We start from the raw sequence: 23,183 nt of genomic DNA on the forward strand, positions 1-23,183 counted from the left end.
TTGGTTTTTGTGACATTCTAGTGTGTATGGTGGCAACAGCTAACTGATGATCGGGGAAGATGTCAATCAGGCTGGCCTGATTTACCGGATATAGCCTACTGGCGGAGATGTCAGTCTGCATCTTTCTCGTAGAGAACACAGGAATTCTCTGCTGAATGGGTGCTCCTGTGTAAGGATGAGATAGCCAAGATGGCTGATGGACAAGTGCTCAGCAGGAGCATCATTCGGCTGACAGCCATCAAGGCATATGGGTGGCTTAAGAAATTTATTTTATTGCAAATAGTGTAACAATTTTGTCATATTTAGCATAGCACAGCAAATCTTCCCCAAATTTGTTTCTAAAATGAAAGTTTGTCCCTATATTACGCTGGCCCTAGCTAGAGGTATGATTAGGGATGTGGCTAGGGCATGGTCAATAATTGGCCACAGCGTGCCACATTGTTTGCCCCTCTTCCTGTTCTATAAAAGTTGGGAGTTATGGATGTAGCGGTCAGAAAACTGTTGACCATGTACAGTAGCAGTAAGGCTGGTTTCACATTAGCGTTTTTCAGCGCAGCGCATCATGCGCGTCCATGCACATGCGCCATGCGCCCCTATGTTTAACATAGTGGGTGCATGGTCTAGCGTTTGCATGCATTCGTATGCGTTTTTGTGCTCATGCGTTTTTTGTAGTGTGTGCCTAACCTGTTGCATTTTTGGGTTCGTCCAACGGCGTTAAAAAAAACGCATGCGCACGCTTGTGCACGGAATGCGCAAAAATAACACATTATAGTCTATGGGAGATCAGGCGTGCGCATGTCCATGTGCACGCCTGCGTTTGAAATCGCATGAGTTTTAAGAGTTAACATGGCTAGAAACTGGTTAAAACGCATGCACCTAAAAAACACAAACGCATGCAAAATGCATGATGCTTTTTTTGCATGCATTTCTATTGCACACGAAGCGCAGCACTGAAAAACGCTAATGTGAAACTAGCCTAACACTGTGGAAAATAAAGCTAATAAAGAAAATAAAGCGATCAGCGGGTATTCATATCCTTATCAAACAGTAAATACTAATGGACAGCTAATAAGAACACATGCAAATTCCTGTCAACATACAGTATTTGGAAAACTGAGACTTAAGAAGTGAATATGAACAGTAGATGGAAATGAACAAATATGCTCTCAAATACCGACAGTTGTGATTAAATGAAGACTATTAACACAAATGCCAGTATTTCTATTGCACTGGGAATCAAGGTACGGGGAAAGAATCATGTCCGAAGACTTCCACAGTCAAAGCAGTTACTGGGGTCATAAACCTATCATTACTAATATACTGTGTACTTTGGAGTTGAAATTGAAAAACTTATTGGTATGTTTCAAGACAATGCTTACATAGCATCGGGGGTCAATATTTGGAGTTCTGTAAACTCAAAAAATCCAACAAGTCATTTGTCAAGAGAAATTCAGTAAGTCTTGTGAATCAGGCACTTGTTACGTACTGGATACAATAAAAGTATAGTAGTATTTTTTTTACATTGTGTATTTTTCCTGTTTTTTTTGCTAAGAATGTGTATTTTAATTCAAAATTATTTTCGACTAATATCTTGGTATGAGAACGAAGAAATGTTTCTGCTGTGCAAGACATACGCACTCTTCAAATAGATTGAACAGAAAATTCCAGGTCATAATTCACTATCATTGCAACTGGCAGAGCAACTTGACAGAAGAGGCAAATGTTTGTCCAAAAATTGTTTTTCCAGGATGGTTTTCTCACATGAACCTATGTGCATATGAAAACCTGCAAATATATAGAACATATGCCAATCATTTTTTCCTCAAAAACCTTTAAATGAAACCCACTGCATTGTTGCAGGTTTGGACTTTACCCATTTTGTGATGTTACACCAATAGGCTCTCCAGACATTTAATACTACTATCAAACTAATCATTAGGGCTACCAACAACAATTTAAAGACACTAAAAGCTCAAATAACCAGTAGCCTGGTGATGCCTCTTCATTGCCCCTACCCTTTCTCCATAGTGCAAAAAAAAACGCTATTATAATTCTCACAACTTGTGAAACCCAAAGGGAAATGGCTCATTTTGATCTTTATACAGCCTTTAGCTGATGTCATATGTTTGATGAGTCCTTATGCAGTGAAAAAACATATCAACTAGAATTTTCTGAAATTTGTAGGTCCATGCGAATTCGAATAAATGGTCAGTGACTCACTTTGCACAAATTGGCAAAACAAAATGCCAGGCATCATTTCAAACACAATTTTAACCCCATCCCCACATGCGTCGTCCATATACTGCTTTGCGGGAGCTGTGTTCCCGCAAATCGCAGTATAGGTACGGCGCGGCCTCACGAAGAGCGCCGAGGCAATCAGGTGTGGGTATCAGCTCTATGTCAGAGTTGACACCCTGCGACAAAGCCCACGATCAGTGCTAGCACCAATCGAGAGCGTTTAACCCCTCTGATGCCACTGTCACTAGTGACGACGACATTGAGATCGCACGTAGGGAAGGGGCTCCCTGCATGCTCCCATCAGAACAACACGATTCGATCACGTTGTTCTGATGGTCTCTATGGAGAGCCCTGGCCCCAAGATGGCCGTGGGGTCCTTCAGGGTCTTGTAAGGAAGGGGGCTTGTGAGTGCCTGCTGAGAGCAGGTGCTGACATGCCTCCTTCCCTGCCTGTCAGATCCTGATGTGATACTCTGCAGTGCCTAAGCATTGCAGAGTATCAGATCAGCGATCTGATACTATACAGTGATGTCCCATCCTGGGACAATGTAAAAAGGTTAAAAAAATTTTAAAAAGTGTAAAAATATTTTTTAAAAATCCACAAATAAATAACAAAAAAGAGAAACAAATATTTTTCCAGTAAATACGTTATAAACTTCTGTGAAGTAATTGGGGTTTCCAAGTGCTCAATACACATCTAGACAAGTTCCTAGAGGGGTCTAGCTTCCAAAATGGTGTCAGTTTTAAGGATTTCCAGTGTTTAGGCACATAAGGGTCTCTCCAAACGCAACATGGCATCCACTAATTATTCCAGCAAATTTTACATTCAAAAAGTCAAATGGTGCGCCTTCCCTTCCGAGACCTGTCTTGCACCCAAACAAATTGTATGGTATAATTTCTCCAGTTAACCTTAAGGAACATGTTTGTGAAAAAAGTTATATGTTTATTTTTTCTTTCCACATTCCATAAATTCCTGTGAAGCACCTAAAGGGTTAATAAACTTCTTGAATGTGGTTTTGAGTACCTTGAGGGGTGTAGTTTTTAGGTTGGTGTTACATTTGGTATTTTCTGTCATATAGGCCCCCAAAGTCACTTCAAATGTGATGTGGTCCCTAAAAAAATAATTTTTGTTAATTTTGTTCTACAAATTATAAATCGCTGGTCAATTTTTAACCCTTACAACTTCCTAATAAAAAATTATGCTGATGTAAAGTAGACATGAGGAAAATGTTATTTATTAACTATTTTGTGTGTCATGAGTCTCTGATTTAAGGGCATAAAAATGAAAAGATTGAAAATTTCAAAATTTTCAAAATTTCGTCAAATTTCCATTTTTTTTCACAAATAAACAGAAGTCTTATCAAAGAAATGTTATCACTATCATGAAGTACAGTATGTCACAAAAAACAATCTCAGAATCAGTGGAATCCATTGAAGCGTTCCAGAGTTATGACCTCATAAAGTTACAGAGGTCAAAATTTGAAAAAATTGACCTGGTCAGGAAGGTGAAAACAGGCTTCTGGGTGAAGGGGTTAAAGTGAAAACTATACAAACAGTTGACAGATGGTGAGCGTGAGACACATTTTTTTTTACTCATTTTGACCCATTATATTACTACTTGATTTAGACTGATAGCAACCCAGCTAAATTTTTTTCTGATGGTTTGTCCAGACACTAACATCTTAGGCTTTGTATGTGTTGTCTAACTTTACTTTCAATACATTTGAATTCTTGAAATCTGATGAGACCATGTGTGCAATGTCATAAAGAAGCTTTCACAAGGGACTTCAAACTGGAGCTATTCCTGGAATTATGGTATGGGGTGTCATAATGTACGGTAACCAGACCCGCCTAGTCTTTATTCCAGGTACACTATTATCTTGACACTCTATTGATTTGGTCCTGGATCCAGTGTTAGGGTCATTTCTCCAAAGTGTCCAAGGGTCTTTATTTAACATGACGTCAGTCCATATGCTGCTCGTGCTACTGTGAGCAGCCTGCATGGCCTAAATGTGCTACCATCGCCTGCAGTATCTCCGGACTTGTCTCCCATTGAGCACATCTAGTTAATTATTGGTCACAACTGTAATGGGAGCTGCCAGCAGTGGATCTTGATGATTTGGCCAAGTGCACTCAGCGTTCCAGAACACTCCTCAGACAACGCTAAATAACCTCAATGATAGCAACCAGAGTGTATAAGTGTGTGTATTTCTGTGTGTGGCGTTCATACTCGATTAGAATAGATTGGATGTTTTGAAAATTGTGGTTCCATTTTTTTTCATTACTTGCATATTATTACCATGTCCATTGATCCTGTGATTTCTGCAATTCCATGATTTTTCTATATTGGTGTTGCAATTTCAATGAAGTATTTGATTTCACCATTAAATGAAAAAGGATACAGAGTGCCATCTAGTGTCTGCACCATCTAAGTGTATGGTGATTCACAATTACTACTGAGCATACCATTCTTGTGTCTGCATGTAACATACTCATAAAAGAGGCAGCAAACCTATCAATGGAAAAGAATATTTAATAGAAATGATGAGAATTGTAGAAAAATACACTAGATAAACAATGGAAAAGGATAAAAATGGGTTAACTGAGTGGCTGATGAATAAATGAATTAAGATTCCAGGAACCTGGAAAAAATTCTGTGCAGTTTATTATCAGTGCGTTTGGAAGTCATCCAACTTCTTCATCAGGGCAAACCACAAGTCTTAGTTTGTCCGCTCTCTACCCTCCAGGCCTTTGCACTATTAAATAGTTAGGGCCAGAATGGCTGATTATTATTGCATAAGCAGTTCAAGAGTAGAGATGGCCCAACCAGAACGGTAAAGTTTGGGGTTCGTACCGCACACCTACTATTAGTGCACAGACACAGACTTCTCCCGGAAATCCTTGTTACTTTTTGGGTCAGCAGCCCAAACAAAGCTTGTTGAAAGGCTAGCAGAGCAACCAATTAACAAGGAATTGCTGTGTGGGCACTTCCAGATAAATAATAGCCATGTCAAATATTGGCATGGCTGTGATTGACTGGTGCACCATGTCGAAAAAATAATAATAATATCTCCTCTATTCTTGAAAACAATTGCAGGTAAAACTGACAGCTGTGGGCTGCAACCATCAGCTGTCAGCCTTATCTTGGCTGATTAAAAAAAATTGAGGGGTCCCCAAGTCATTTTTTAAATTATTTAAATAAATCATTTTAAAAAAATGGTGTGGGGTCTCCCCATTTTTGATGCCCAACCAAGCTAAAGCAGACAGACGGGGGCTCATATTAATAGGTTGGAAAGGGCCCATGGATATTTGACCCCTCCCAGACTAATAACAGACTAATAATATTAACCCTCAGCCACCCCAGAAATTACGCATCCATTAGATGCGTCAAGTCTGATGGTTTACCCAGCTCTTCTCACTTGCCCTGGTACATAGACAAATAGGGTAGTATTTTGGGATTGATGTCAGCTTTGTAATGTAAGCTGACATCAAGCCCAGGCATTAATAATGGGGAGGTGTCTCTCAGACACCCTTATTACTAACCTTATAGTGAAAAGTAATATAGACACACACAGAAAAAGTCCTTTAATTGAACAAAACACTTACGAAAAAATCCACTCTTTTTCTTATTTATTAACATTAAAATAAAAATAAAAAATCAAAGTAATCCTCAACTGTCCACTGATAATCCATAATGCTGATGTACCAAGATGAGCCTCAACTCTGCTACATCTGGTTGCATTACTGAACGGTGACAGCAGTAATGTTACTGCTCAGCCAGACAGCCAGATGATACTGAGCTGAGTGTAATAATGTGGCTATGTGTGATTGGCAGTAAACTTAATGATGTCACCACCAGTCACACACAGCTGCATTCTCACACTCAGCTCCTTGTGCTCTGATTCCCGGGCTGAGCGGTAAAATAACTGATGCACCATTTCAGGGGTGGTGTCACGACTCTATTGTCGGGTGTCCCAAGAAAAGGGGCTCTTTTCATGTCCCAAACGCTAGAGGTGGCCTAGATCACCCTGTTCCCCAGATTTCTACTGAAGGTGAAGGCGCTGGGGCCACGTACCTTTCCTTAGCTCCTAAATCCACCCTCAGTCTGTACTCTTCCCCCACTCTGAGAAGAGGGAAGTAATAGTGTACCATAATACACTGGGAAGTGGAGGATGGGGTTAAACCAAAGTCGGAGCAGAAGGGGAATTATCACACACTCAAATATAACACAGATAAATCCACCAGACACCTTTTCAATTAACAAACACCAACAACCTCCAGCCTTGCAGCAAAGCTACCTCTGACAATGAGTGCTAGTCAGGGCCCAGATTATATAGGAGACAGGAGTGACTAACAGTAAACAGCTAAGCCTTAATGCAGGAAAGCTTCCAGGGGCTCTCAAATGAGCAGATTAACCCCTGCATTGTTAAAAGAAGCATGCACCGCTTAATATGATGGTGAAGTGCTTCTAATCAGTGCAGGAGTAGGAGAAATCAGATGTTGCAGTCTTCTGGCTCCTCTCTGTCGTGGTACACTCGTGAAAGGCAGTTGAGGGTTAATATTCTTAGTCTTTGAGGGGACCAATATCCATGGCCCCATCCCAGCCTATTAATATCAGCTTTCAGCTGTCTCTTTAGGCAATTTGACCTCAACCATTAAATGACCACTGAGCAGTTGTACACAAGCTTATTGGTGGTCATTATATGGCCTATTTAATGTCAACATAATCGTCAGCAAATCAACTGTTTTTATAGCTGTTTATAGCTGTTTTCACAGGATGATGAGCCGCCAAAAACAGTGGGTTTTAATGCTAGCATGAACGATCAAATTACCCAATGAATAAACTTTTTGCTCTTTCGTTGTTTGATTGGCAGCAAGTTTACACAAACCAATATGCAGCAATGTTGGTTCTCGATTTTCAGATTGTCTAAATGAACCTAACAGTGGTTGTCCAGTCTAAAACTGCAAGTCTGCAGTCACTATATGTGACTGCAGACTTGTGGATCCTCACATGCACTCACTGCTTGCTTTGAGAATTTTCTGGTGTCAGTGGTTGTATCACCGCAAGTATGCAATTTGCATACTGCCGACCACAATCCAACCAGTCTGTTTCCAGCCTTACTCAATACACTTGCATTGAGCGAGGCTGCGCCCATGTAGTTGGACTGTGGTCAGTTCTGAGCAATTGTTTAACCTTATAACTAACTTTAGTTGCCATAATTACATGTCATTTAGGAGCAAAAAACAAACCCTTTCTGTCTCCAGAACTTGGTAATGACTCAAATTTTTCATTAAACAAACTAAATACATTATCACAACATGCTACATTTCCTGACAGGTGACAACGACAACTCACATCACAACCCCTAGGTGCACAATTATAGACATGTATAGCATACACATCTCCCAATAAAGTATCAGAAAATCATGAGTTCTTCTAAAGCTAATAATCTAGTGCCACAAATCTTGGAATATAAACATCCATAAACAAATGTAAAGAAACATGTCCAAAGTAGCACAATCACTTATTACATTTAGTAAACAGTGGGTCATCGGGAGAAAAGTGCAGCAACATTGGGGAACCCAAAGTTTATTATTTTGTCTGCCATTAAATTCATTCTCCAAGGCAATCCCTTCAACCCTCATTTACATATGTTCGTGCAAAACATTTTATAAAGAGTTTTTGTACAATGTGAAAGAATCCTTCACAAATAAAGAAGCACTCTCAGTGTTTATCCTCTTATTATATTGAAGTCATCATATAAGAAACAGGAAGTCTCTTTTTCCTGCATGAGTCATTATTAGAACTACAATCCTACATCACTGCATATTCCCTGACAGGGGGAGGAGCGGAGCAGCTGGATCAGGAGTTGAAGAGGGAGTGGAGCTGGGCTGCCAGGAACTTTACAATGATGTAGATTTGTAGTTTACTAAAGACTCATGCAGGGAAAAGAGACTCTTTGTTTCTACACAGAGTTTAGAAGAATTCAGCTAATCAGTGTTTAATCACGTGATGCCACAGTCCTAATGAAAATGAGAAGAATTAACTGGGTAGAAAGGCAAAATGAGCAATTGTAAGTACACAGTGCTATATAATATGATGATGTCAAGTGTAACTGTCCTGTGTGACACGACCCGCAGGCAGGTAACTAAAACAACAAGACACGGAGGAAGGGGAAACAGTTACAATGGTGGGCCCTGCGATAGGGAACGGGGACATGGAGACCTCCTGCACTCCCCTGAGTCAGTGTCCCTAGCACTCCTAATGTTCCCTATACAGGCTCTCCACCTGTCGCCGAGCCAGAACCTGTCACCCTAGCACACCCTACACCTATCCCTTGCTAGGGAGCTGGGTGGTGCAGGCACTGGCCCCACCACTGTACTAATACACACCAGGGAAAAATGCAAACAGGGAAACACCACTTAGCTTTTCTCTGTTGCTATTGCTCCCAGCAACAGAGTCCACTACCAGAATGCAGCTTTCCTCCAGAATAGCTGCTACTTCTCCAAGCTTTGTCAGAGCTGCAAGGAACACCTCTCTGTAATTCCTTCCTTCACCAGACTTTACACCAGAGCTCCCCTGAGCTGCTCTCTGTAGTTCCTTCCTTCACCAGTCTTGGTTGGAAATGAGCAATATCACCAACAGGACCCAAAGAATCACACCTGCATCATTATCATGTGCAATAACGCTCACCACCATCGGGGGCAAACTAGAACAAAAGACCCCACTGTGTAATAACCCTAATGGCCACCGGGGGCAAAACCTAACTTTAAGCACACAGCTTAAGGAAAAAAAAGGTTACTAGTGCTTTTATCTGTCATGATCCAGCATGGATCATGACAGTACCCTCCCTTAATGAGGGGCCTCTGGACCCTCAAGACAGCTCCTCATCAGGGAACCACCTACAGAGGGGACGCCCAGATCCAGAGTTCACCCCTGCAACTACCTGCACATCAGGTTGATGACAAACGTGCACCGCTGGTATTGGCAATGTATGTTCTGGAGGTACCACCCATCTCCAAAGCGCCGATCTGGGAAACGAGAGGTGTATGGGCAAGTATGTGGGTAACTCCAGCTGGTAAGTCTCCGGGCCTTGGATAGCTGACACCAGATACGGCCCGATCACCTGAGAATTCCAGACCCCCGCAACACACTTCCACTGGATGTTTTTGGTGGCCACCCATACATGCTTGTTCACACACAGGTCCGGACTTGAACATTTATTGCCACACATTCGTTTGTCACAACACGGTGAACGCTCACTGGAATTGACAACAGAGGTGTCCCCCTGTGTCACCACACTCACAACCCTGCAATTCACCAAGGGAAACACCACCCTCCAACCCCTCCAACTACGAGGTCTGTGCCTCTCAGGGTTGGCTAATGGCAAGGGTTGAGCCTTGCCCCTACTCTTCTGCAGCACCTCTGGAGAGGAAGGGGACGTTTGTAGAGAGATGGCAGAGACAGTAGTTCCTAGGCAGCAGCCCTCACAAGACTGCTCCCAGCTGACTACTTCCCTAGTCCGCCAATCTAAGACCGGGTTGTGTTTTTTCGACCAAAGGGGGCCCACAACGATAGGTGCTGGATTTCCTTCCAAGACGTAGTATGGCTAGGACACATCCTGATGTCCGCTATGCAGCTCAATGTCTTCTACAACTTGGTTTAACCCTCCCTGGCTCAGTGGGACAGAGTTAATGGCCTGGACGCTTATGGGTTTGTCTAGCGTCTTACACCTCAGACTATGAGTCTGGACAACCTGAGCATCCATCAGACTGACTTCTGCTCCACTGTCCACAAGCACCGGTATGCCCTCAGGTACCTCGTCAACCATCACCTCTGTTGTCATAGTACCTTCTAAGGGCGAGGAGGAAATATACACTCCCAGGTCGTCTTCTTCCACACGACCAGGAGAACATGGCTTTTCTGACAGTACAGAAGTTTCGGCGTCAGTGCCCTGGACTAAATCATTAGTCTGCTCACTACAGGGACGTACCCCTTCACCTTGGGGAACACCAGGCAGCACTATGGAGACACCGACTCCACCCACCTGCCTGGGTACGTCTGCCTGTATAAGCAAGTCCTGCTCCCCAGCAGGGACTCCACGGCACATCCTCGCCAAAGCCATATATGGACCCTCTAGTTGAGGCAGAGGATAGGCCTCAGACCCATAATTCCGCTGCAGATGCTGCTGAAACACATCATTCAGCTCCTCACTAACCTCAGCAGCAACTGCTCACCAGTCTGCACTTGGCCCATGGTGCAACAGAGAAAAATGTTATGGTTGGTGATAATGTCACGTGGACCCGTCCTGTGTGACATGACCCGCAGGTCGGTATCTAAAACAACAAGACACGGCACGTGTAACTGTCCTGTGTGACATGACACGCAGGCCGGTAACTAAAACAACAAGACACGGGGGAAGGGGAAACAGTTGCAACAGTGGGCCCTGCGATAGGGAACGGGAATGTGGAAACCTCCTGCACTCCCCTGAGTCAGTGTCCCTAACACTCCTAACATTCCCTATACAGGCTCCTCACCTGTCGCCGAGCCGGAACCTGTTACCCTAGCACACCCTACATCTATCCCTTGCTAGGGAGCTGGGTGGTGCAGGCACTGGCCCCACCGCTGTAATAATACACACCAGGGAAAAATACAAACAGAGAAACACCACCTAGCTTTGCTCTGTTACTATTGCTCCCAGCAACAGAGTCCACCACCAGAATGCAGCTTTCCTTCAGAATAGCTGCTACTTCTCCAAGCTTTGTCAGAGCTGCAAGGAACACCTCTCTGTAATTCCTTCCTTCACCAGACTTTACACCAGAGCTCCCCTGTGCTGCTCTCTGTAGTTTCTTCCTTCACCATTCTTGGTTGGAAATCAGCAATATCACCAACAGTGAGTGAAACCACCTGCTACACCTTTATAAGCAGGACCCAAGGAATCACACCTGCTTCATTATTATGTGCAATAACGTTCACCACCACCGGGGGCAAATTAGAGCAAAAGACCCCACTGTGTAATAACCCTAATTGCCACCGGGGGCAGAACCTAACTTTAAGCACACAGCTTAAGGAAAAAAAAGGTTACTAGTGCTTTTATCTGTCATGATCCAGCATGGATCATGACAGATGATTGCAATGTTTTAAGAAGATAAAAACTTTGATGGAAGTGCTCCTTTATCCCCTTCACAGTCTTGCAATTTTCTGTATTTTTATTTTCATTTTTTCCTCCCCTTCTTCTAAGAGCCACACCTTTTTTTATTTTTCAATATAGTGTATGAAGGCTTTTTCTTGCGGTTTTACTTTTGAATGACATTGTACAGGGGTTAAGTTAATAATGTTTATTACCTTTTGCTAACTGGTATTGCTACATGTTACATGTGCTACCTCATGTATGATATGGTACTGCTACCCCTTCTCGGTATTACCATTGCCTTGTCTTCACGTTTAATTGCTCTTACTTGCACATAGTTGTGATAATGTTCACTACATTTCATGTACAGTATAGGGAAAGTGTAGTGCTCTTGTTTAGACACTAGAGGGGGCACTCTAGTATATAGAACAGTTAGTAGTTAGTATAGGGTAAAGAGTAGGATGGGCTGCCAGGAGTTAAGGTTAAGCAGAAGGGAAGTTAGTCAGATGGGGCCAGGGTGCCTGAAGTGTCCACATGGGCTATAGGTCCAGGATGGATTGGCAGCCACGCAATGTTAAGCAGCGGCAGCCCTCATTATCCATGGCCACTGGGCATCATTGCAGTGGGCCAGTACAGTAGAAGGAAGATGTGGCAACTCATAGCCTGAGTGAACGCCTTTAGGGTGAGAGCCGATTGGAGAAAGTAACAGAAAGAAGTTGAAGCTTCACAGGTAATGGTACAGATGGGTCAGATGCTTTTCCAGAGGCATCAAAACCAGGTGGTGGATGATTTCAAGTCTGGGACGAAACAGGCAGAAGGAATTGTCATCATGGCGAGGTTAGGCCAGGAAGAAACTGTGAAGCAGTCTAAGACAGTCCGGTCCGGACGTGGGCCATATGGAAGCGTCAGCACAGTAGGGAGAGCTGAGGAAACAAGTGAAGTTGAATGTGTATCCCATGATGTGCCAACTGTGGATATAATGTGTGACGTCATAAGTAAAGTAAATGCTCAAGTTATTCTGGACTGTGTCTCCATTACTGAGGGTCGCATCGAAGAAGGGTCATTGCCGCTTGGGAAGTGCCCTGGAGGACCCAAACCTGAAGACGCAGGTATGCTGAGCAGTGGATTACAGTTTTCTGTGAGGGAAGGTCAGAACACAGATGCTTCAGTGTCTCTGGCCACGACTATAGTCATGGCCTCCTCTTACAACATCATGCATTTTGTCATGTGATGCACTGGAAAGCAGGACAAAAATTCTAAGTGCTTTGAAATTGCAAATAAAGCTTCATTTACCATGTTCACTATACGGTAAAACTGACCTGGCAATATGATTCTCCAGGTTACTACGATTATGCTGATACCAAACATGTATAGTTATTTTATTTTTATTTAAGTGGTGAAATAATAATGGTAAATTTATATTAGAAAAAATATTGCTTGTGTCACCATTTTCTCAGACCTGTAAGGTTTTAATTTTTTGGGATATGGGGGTTCTGTGATGGCTTATTTCTTGGACCTAAGCTGACGTTTTTTACTGATACCGTTTTGGTATAGATACAATGTTTTGATCACCTCTTAATGCATCTCATTTCAATGTTGCGGCAGCTAAAAAAAATGTAATCCTGGCATTTTGATTTTTTTTTTGTTTTCCTGTTTACAGATCAAATTAATTTATTTTATACTTTGATAGGTCAGACATTTCTGAACAAAGCGATGGAAAATATGTGTTTTTTTACTTTTTTATGTTTTATTTTCAATGAGGCAAAAGGGGGGCGATTTGAACTTTTGTGTTTTTTTCAATTTTTTTTTCATACTTTTAAAACTTTTTCTTTCACTTTTACTCTATTTAATTAAAGCTGCAATCATCCAATTGCTTGTGCTATGTATAGCCATATAGCTAAAATCACAATCTACTATGAACGCTAGCCACAAGATGGCTTTCACAGGAGGATCGTAATGACTGGCACCGAGGTCAGAACCCTTGGCTGTAAAGAAAACCCATTGGCGCCCCGCGATCATATCACAGGCGTGCCAATGGGCGAGACTTGTGGCGCGCTCTCCTGCCAGAGTGTGTTAAATGCCGCTGTTAGAGATTGACAGCGTGATTTAACAGGTTAACAGCCATGGGAGGAGTTTCGCTCCAGCCGCAGCTGTTAGAGGCTCATGATGGCTGATTAAATTAGTCATTCTGTGCTCGGGAAGATGCAGGCTCACTGTGCGAGGATGCATCAAAGGCAGATGTTCGACTTTGATGCAACGTAAAGGGATTAAAATGAATCTGCAAAACGCTGAGACCCTAGAATGAGACTCCATTTTTTAGTGTTTACTAGTAAGGTATCATGGGACAAAAATAAATGTGAGAATACAGCACCCTGCATGTTTAGCTTTATACAATACATTACACAGTATCATATTATACTTCCATGCTATACTAAGACTTGGAAACTTTCCCATGTGCAGGCTTTTCCTGATATGAATCAGAAGACAGCACAAATTAGATTCTTATGATTACACAATCTACAAAGATAAATTCAATGCGAATGAGGAAAATGTGAAATGTAATTATTGTTTATTGTTAAAGTGGATTACATTTAGCAGGAGAATTCTTGGTGTATATATTCCGTCAAACTCTGAATTTCTTTTATCTGGGTTTTCAGCGTGGGAAACTGCCTCATTCACTCATTGCACTATACTGCGGCCGGTCTTAATACAGTGCTTACAGTAAATTAATACAAATATTTTCTAGGCCATTAAACATTATACGCCACTAAAAAGGTGTTTCATAATTCTGTACTTATTTGACACACTGCATAAAAATCCTAATGCTCTTTAAAATAGGAGGAAGCAGCGTTAAGTAAAGCTAAAATGGAAGTAACTTCAAGATGAAAGAAAAATATTTAATAAGATTTTATTATTTAGAATAGCACTGGCTATTTAAAAGTGGACAGCTCCCTATGGAGTGTTAATTCCAAAGCTCTTAAAGGGGAACGGCTTCTATTTTATTTATTCTTTCATCATATTATCTAGTTTAAACTCAGTGGCAAACTATATAACCAGACACAAAGGATCCAAGATTCTCCTTTCAGTAGAATCAGGGCTTAAATGGCAATTGTTGTTTTTGATAACTTTTCCAAATTGGCTGTCATGTGAGAGTAATGAAGAATAACATTATTACTGGCCATTGAATGACTGTTATCACCATTTTTTCCATCCACAGGCTCTATTTCTAATTGTCAGGTTTCCCTGAGCTTAGTTCTAGATCGGATAGAGACAGCTGAAATATAGAAGTAAATCTTGCTCCCCTGTCTCTGTCACAGAAGCAGCAGCAGCAGCAGCATGGAGGACATCATACATCAATACTGAGCAGTGTAGCTGTGAATCCAGCTTTGAGTTGAGATACTACACTGCCACTTTTTTCCCTTCAGCTCTGCCTTCCTCAGTTCCCTCCTCTCCTCATAGACATTTCTGGGTAGCAACAGTAATCTGATCTCTTTATTAATGATAACCAATCATCATTGTAAATGATCACAGCAGGAGGGAGGTGCAGAGGGGACTGGTAAGTGGAGAAAGAGACATCTCTAAAAACATATCTCATAATGTTTATTATTTTTTGCCTGTACTGTGATTTATACCGTTATTCTTCAAATATCAACCCCAGAATTCTTTTTGAGGTTCAGCAGTTATCACATAATTTTAGAATGTGTCTTTTAAAGATATATATGATTTTACCTGATGAAGGCTAATTTTATGTATAGCCGAAATGCATTGTGTTTGTATGTCTAATGATAAACTGGATGTTCCTTGAAATATTCGGAGTAATTAATGAATCAGCCGGAAGCGCTCCTTGACAAACTGGAAATCCTTTTCTGCATTCAAATTCAATGACTGATTCTTAAGTTTTCTCATGCCCTGATTTCAAAAAATGCTTCTATTTTTAACCACCACTTATTGAGTTTGCATAAAACGCGTGTGTAATTATGTACAAGCCAGATGAACAAGAAAAATCTTTATTGTAGCCAAAAATGTACACAATTTTATGTATAAAAGTGCATTAAATATTCATTCTGCAACTTTATTGGAAATTTATTGTTGCACCTTTTCTTTTTCTCTTCAAAGCATCTCTTGATACCTTTTCTCTTATAGAATGCCTGTGAATGTTCTATGTGAAGCATCCAGCAGTAGTCCCCCATCATGTTCACGTCCCATCTACCTTGGTATCATCATTCCATCTCCTTGATATTCTGATGAAATCTTTCTCCTTGCTGTCTGCTAACAGCACCAAAGTTTTCAGGAAAGTAGTCCAAATGGGAATGTAAAAAATGTAACTGTAAAATTCATCAGACAACCCAGGGCTTTCAAACGTTTCCGCATGTTCTCCATGATGGACTTAAATTCAGGATCTTTTCAGAATTCCAAGACCTTTTCTCAACAGCTTTTATTTTTGTTTCAAATACGTCGTCCTTCATGAGTTTCCAAATAGGCGGACCCACAAAAATGCCTTCCTTCAGTTTTGCTTCGGACAGCCCCTCAAGCGGTGCACAGGTACTTAAAAGTCTCTTTTTCTATCGGTAGAGCTTTCACAAGCTGTACATGATGACATTTTTCGATATTTTTGCTGAGTTCAGCAAACGAAAGCATATAAAAATCAACTGTTACTTTTCAAACAATTTTACCCTTGCAGACCTGTGTGGGTAATTAAGAGTTATAGAGCGATAATAATTTATATTTTATTTGGCAACATTTAAATAAGTTGATTTTAAAGGTGAGTGAATCTTTCAAAATTCGATTCGCCAGGTTTGCTGAAATTTTTCCAGGAAATGCAATTTGCAATAAATTTATTTTACGCTAATCAAAATGCTGGTAAAAATCAATTTATTATGCTCTGAGGTCTCTCTAGATCCCAGGGAATAATAAACAGAGTAACTCACTTCTCTGTTCACCTGTCTAGGCGCAGCAGTTCAGTAGGCCTCACAGAATATCATGACGTTTGTTGCCTTGTGATTTTACGATGTCACTGGAAGCCTAGTGCGCCCCGGAGGGACCAAAGAGTAAAGAAGACTTATGACAGAAGAGAATGCTGGAGCCAGAGGGAGGAAGCAAGACAACAGAGGAACAGGCAGGAAAATGTGGCACCAGGAAATCTGAGTAGTTGAAGGGAACCTGTCAGCAGTTTTGGCCGATATAAGATACGGCCACTGCTTTTCAGGGCTTATCTACAGCGTTCTATAATGCTGTAGATAAGCCCCCAATCCGACCTGAAAGATAAGAAAAAAAAGTTTTTTATACTCACCCAGGGGGAAGTGGTCTGGTGCGGTCCGGCACCTCCCATCTTCTTGCGATGCTGCCCTTCTGCTTGCTTCATGGCTCCCCGGCATTGCGCTGCTGCGCAGGCATACTTATCTTCCCTGTTGAGGGCACACCAAAGTACTGCAGTGCACAGGTGTCGGGAAAGGTCAGAGAGGCCCAGCGTTTGAGTACTGCAGTACTTTACTCCGCTCTCAACATCTATTTTTCCTGCATGAGTCATCATTAAAACTAGAATTCTATATCACTGCAAAGTCACTGGGACTCCAGTTCCACCCACTCTTCAACTCTTGACCCAGCCGCTCCACTCCTCTCCCTGCCAGGGACTTTGCAGTGATGTAGAATTGTAGTTCTAATGATGGCTCATACAAAGAAAATAGACTTTCTGATTCTGCATAGAGCTTAGAAGGATTCAGTTAGTCAGTTTTTAATCTAACGATGTCAAAGACCTAATGGAAAAAAAAGAAGAATTAACTTGATAGAAGGGGAAAATGAGCAATGTTAATAAACAGTGGAATATAATTTCATGACTGCACTGTATTAAGAGGATAAAAACTTTGACAGGAGTGCTTCTGACTGCTGGTTGATGGGTTCAATGTCTGAGAAGGAATGGACTGCAATACTGAATTTTTACTTTTCTGTTTTTTTTCTGTGTACAGGTACAATGTCCCCAGCCATCCCCTCCAATACAGGTCCATTAAGACTAATGAATCCAGCTGCAGTTTTCTGTACAGACATTTACCTGGGAGCAAGCACAGTATAGGACAAAATTGTGACGAGGATACAATGTTAGAATCAATGGGGGTTCCAGAGGACAGACCAACTGAGTTCATTAAGCAATGACATTTGCTAATGACTGAGATTGGACTACACCATTAAAGGGGTTGTCCAGGCTTGGGATAAAAGTTTGCAGTTAGTCTATATGAATGTAGACTGCTGAATCCTGACAGCATATGGTGCACTTGTTGCCACATTTCCCTGCTGCCCTTGAAGTGACAGGACGGCAAGTATACAATTTGTATAACTGTGGATACATGCCGACTAGATGTGTTTGGCATCACTCCACAAAAGTGAGTTGAACGAAGATGGACAAGTCTTGTTGGCATGTGACCACAAATATGTAATTTACATGCATACCCGCACCTGAAGCCTCATTCATATCGGCAATACTGTGGAATCATTTCGACCTCTTAAAGGGAACCTGTCATCCCCCCAGGCGTTTTTAGGTAAAAGAGCCACCTTGTGCAGCACTAATGCTGAATTCTGTCAAGGTGGCTCTTTTATTTAGCGTCCCTTCCACCACCGAAATAATCGTTTTTAAAATTGGTCAGACATACCTGAAGTTTGAAAGGGGGGCAGATCTTTCCCCTTGGACACAGATGCCTCAAATCCATCAGTCATGTCCTGCTTTTGAATTTGGCACCGCCTCCTCAGCGTTCATTTCTTTTTCTCGCGCCTGCGCTGTAATACTCTTTCTTGGGCATGCGCAGCTAGCGCTGCCCATCCTATGACATCACATGATGCGACACCATGTAACCAGTAGGGGTGGAGCTGAGCAGGGCAGTGGTGCAGCAGGACCTGTGATGACATCAGCATCATGCGACCAGTAGGGGCAGAGCTGAGCAGGGCAGTGGTGCAGCAGGACCTGTGGTGACGTCAGAATATTACAGCGCAGGCGCGAGAAAAAGAAATGAACGCTGAGGAGTCTGACCAGTTTTAAAAACGGTTATTTCAGCGGTGGAAGGGACGCTAAATAAAAGAGCCACCTTGACAGAATGCAGCATTAGTGCTGCACAAGGTGGGTCTTTTACGTAAAAACGCCTGGGGGGGTGACAGGTTCCCTTTAAAACAATTATATTGGTTTCAAAATATATCAGGTCGGTCATAGTGACGACAGGTACTCTTTAAGGCAGTGTATCTTATTTGCACTGTACCAAGTTCACATTAACCTTCATTGATGCGGGAGTGAACGTTCTGTCGCCTTCTTCCACAATGCTCACAGCAGTGCTTATTTGTAAAACTTGAAAACAAGGCAGCAGACTAAAAAGCTAAAAGTAGAGAAAAGTCTGAGCCTCTTTAACAAGGATTTGGTTTAATTGTAGAGACTATCCTTACATTTTGCTGAGTTGGTTACTTTAAAAAAAATCCAAAGTGCAGTCCTGCTGTGTGAGTAAACTGATGACTCACATTTAATATTGGGCTGAGCCAGAATTTCATCTCTGCCAAGTGACCTCCACAGGGAGTCCCACTTCAACCCACTCAGGTTTCATCCTAACAGAGCTGTATTTTCTGCAGACTGCTTGAGCTAGTCCTTGTGATCTGCAAACTGCAGCGTGCTATAAAGTGGAGCACAATTGCACGACAATGTTCTTGGAAACACAATGTTGAGTTGGATTTTGCCACATAGGAATTGTTCAATGCTATAAACAATTACTGGAGGAGATGATTTGCTTGTGTATTTTTTTCAAGATCTTTACACAAATCTCGAACCATATTTTTCTATCCTTCACATAATTTCTTTTTATAGCTTTTATAGTCTTGAGTAAAAAATAAAAATCTTAAGTGTAAAGCTTTTATATGCTTTAAATAACAACTTACATAACTACATCACTAGGAAAACATTTTATTAGTCTTAGACATGTTTATTTGGAATCCCTGGATCCCCATTTACAGAAAATTTAGGAAGCGCAGAAATGCCCCGAAGACATAAACTCAGCCCTGGCAGATTTAGAACCTGTTCCTTTTCTGGAGTTAATAGAACAAGAAAAGTTTAACAGCACAGATCAAAGATTTTGTGTATTACTGACCTGGACACAATATTGCTGCATTATGTGTCATCATGATTTATGGATTTGACGTTGCACATGTAAAATGTAGATCACAGACCTAGGACCACCACCCTCACTCCACCCCAAAAAATAATTATAATGTAATTTTAAGCAACATCAGAAAATGATCATCGACAAGCTTCTAAAATGTCAGTGAACAATGTTTTCAGCATTAGATTTTTGAAAATTCTTTATCCTTTGAAGGAAAAAAGGATAATAATTGAGATTCTATCACCTGATCCATATAGGATTTTTTTGTGCACTAATCACTAAATTTCATAACATGTTTTTTTATTTAGTAATTTATTTTACTCATTTATACAGTGCCTTGCAAAAGTATTCGGCCCCCTGGAACTTTTCAAACTTTTTCCACATATCATGATTCAAACATAAAGATACCAAATGTAAATTTTTGGTGAAGAATCAGCAACAAGTGGAACACAATTGTGAAGCTGAACGAAATTTATTGGTTGTTTTAAATTTTTGCGGAAATGCAAAAACTGAAAAGTTGGGCGTGCAATATTATTCGGCCCCTTTACTTTCAGTGCAGCAAACTCACTCCAGAAGTTTATTCTGGATCTCTGAATGATCCAGTTTTGTTGGATAAAAAATAATCCACCTGTGTGTAATCAGTTCTCCGTATAAATGTACTTGCTCTGTCATAGTCTCAGGTTTCTGTTTGAAGCACAGAGAACATCATGAAGACCAAAGAACACAACAGGCAGGTCCGTGATACTGTTGTGGAGAAGTTTAAAGCCAGATTTGGATACAAAATGATTTCCAAAACTATAAACATCCCAAGGAGCACTGTGCATGCGATCATATTGAAATGGAAGGAGTATCATACCACTGCAAATCTACGAAGACCCGGCCGGCCCTCAAAACTTTCATCGCAAACATGGAGAAGACTGATCAGAGATGCAGCCAAGAGTCCCATGATCTCTCTGGATGAACTGCAGAGATCTACAGCTGAGGTGGGACAGTCTGTCCATAGGACAACAATCAATCGTACCCAGCACAAATCTGGCCTTTATGGAAGAGTGGCAAGAAGAAAGCCATTTCTCAAAGATATCCATAAAAAGTGTTGTTTAAAGTTTGCAACAAGCCACCTGGGAGACACACCAAACATGTGGAAGAAGGTGCTCTTGTCAGATGAAACCAAAATCGAACTTTTTGGCAGCAATGCCAAACACTATGTTTGGCGTAAAGGCAACACAGCTCACCACCCTGAACACACCATCCCCACTGTCAAACATGGTGGTGGCAGCATCATGGTTTGATATGTAAGGAAAAACTTTCAGGCTCTGATTTCATGCATAAACTGGTAATTTATTAGAAAGTTCCAATGTAGTCAATTTCATGTGTTTAGACATATACGCGTGGCTTACATGACAGCAGAATCAATCAACGTTTTGGCAAAAAAAGCCTTGTTCATAATTTATCTTAGTGCTTAGAACAGAAAGGGTGAAGACTGTGTCACCAGGGTATGTGTGTCTCTCTTGCCAGCGTTCCAGGAACGTTGCCGAAACGTTGATTGATTTTGCTGTCATGTAAGCCAAACGTATATGTCTAAACACATGAAATTGACTACATTGGACCTGGGTCGCCCTCCCAGGGCCATGGGGTACTCGGTACCGGGCCCGATGAGCTTCAATGGGTGATGTCACGGCAGCTGGGACCTGGCCCGTGGCCCTGGGCGCCCATTGTAAAAGGGGGAAAGTTTGGTGTGCTTATGATGATTAGAATGAATGAGTCGTGACGCCACCTGTGGTGTTCGGCAATGAAGGTGTTAGGCCGACGCTGCAGACAGATCCTCTGGGACAGATGGTGTGGTGTAGCAATGATGTTATAGCCCTCCACAGGCAGGGCTTTAGTCCCAGGACAGGTTAGGTGAAGTGACACTTAGATGGTGTAGTGTCGGGTGCAGGGGATGTAGCAGTGCTGGGCAGGTTGGCGCAGGAATAAGTGGAGGACACCAGGGCATGTAGTTCCAAAGCTTTACCCACAGTCTGTTGTGGCACAAGAGCCCGCATCCGTGCCGTATCCTCTGGGTCAGGAGCTCAGCCAACCTCCAGGCAAGATGAAGTACTCCTTTCCAACACTCCGCCAACTTATATGCCATTTCTGAACGTCTCCCTCTTAGTGCCTTTAGTGAAGTACTCACAGTACTGAGTTACACTTGAGTTCCTCCAGTCTGATGTTCCTATGAACTCTACTTGTACGGCAGACAGCTGTAGCCTGCTTCGGGGACTCCTTACTACCTATTCCTGGCTCACTATAGATGCTGTTGTGCCCCCAAGTCTTGTGTGGGAATAAAGTGGTGACAATTTCTATTCCTCCGGTGTCTGCTGCAGGACCATTAGTATCCATACAACCTCGGGGACCGGACCCCGGCCTTGCACTTAGAACTTGGGAAGGGTTCTCTTTTAACCCTAATCCTTAGTTCTCTTCTTCTCCTCACGTTCCGTACTAATCCTTTCCTTCTTATGGAGAGTCAGGCTTTCTATCAAAGATCCTTTCCTGTGCCAGCGGACCCAGGTCACTGAGGTCGGCTGCAGCACTTCCTTCATCCATCCCACTCCGGGGATCTCCTTTCACAGACTGACCTCGTCAGACTCCTGTGACAAACTGACTAAATCCTCTCCTCTTCCCACTCTTTTAGTGCAAACTAACTCCACCCGCCTCCCAGCACACTTCATGTTCCAAGCAGGGAGCCAATAAAGGGTGCTTTGCTACACTACTATGTTGTGTGGGATGCAGGTGTTGGAGCGTGGTCAGGTGTCTCCACCTTACCTCGATGGTGGGGTACCACACCTCAGGAGGAGGTGCAGTACCTCTGTGGCGACTGAACCCTCAGGGGCACCACATACCCCTCGTTAAACACAGCACATCCGCAAGCTGTAAAAGAAGCAAAGATGGACAAATACAGGAACATACAAAATTTTTATAATGCTAATTAAACAGCTCTTATCTAAACTTCCCAATGTGGGAGGCACAGAGTCTTGAACGTTACAAACATTTTAACTACCTATCTATATCTTACTACGATTCCTAATTCAAAGTGCTATTAGCAGTAAACACACTACCACTTTCAAGTGTTATTTCTTCATCATCTCTTCTTTCACATTTTCTACTTTCTTTTATTAACCTTAAGTGACAACCGCTGATGCCTGGTTCGTCACCTGCATTTTTCAAATCTTTATCTTTATTCAAATCCTTCATCTCTTTAATAAAACATTCCTAATAGTTATTACTATTTGCTAGATTCTATATAAAAGCTATTCTCTAACTAATTCTCTAAGACTTTCATAAGGCACATTATAAAATACTTCACATCAAAACTTCAATAATTCTTGTAAGTGCTGGACACCGCTCCCAGCCAGGATGTCTTGCAGTGTCCTTTTGGTAGGAGCCATGCTCCAAGTGAGGTAGTCCTTATTCCAAAAAAAGGCTATGTAAAACCAAGAGAGGGCACCTAAGAGGTGCAACTATATACATTAAAGTTCTGGATCATTCAGTGTCCATGATCTCCACAGTTCAGTAAGAAAAACGCTGCCATTAAAACTGGGCAACAAAACTGGAAAAACATGATGAATAAGCAAAAATAACTTTAAGACACAATAGTGCAAATACCCTCCTGGGTAACAAAGTTAGTTAGCTATCTTTAGTGTTAGTGGTCCCCT

This window comes from Dendrobates tinctorius, unplaced genomic scaffold (assembly GCF_039654945.1).
Source record: "Dendrobates tinctorius isolate UK_male_01 unplaced genomic scaffold, ASM3965494v1 ptg000070l, whole genome shotgun sequence".
NCBI lineage: Eukaryota > Metazoa > Chordata > Amphibia > Anura > Dendrobatidae > Dendrobates > Dendrobates tinctorius.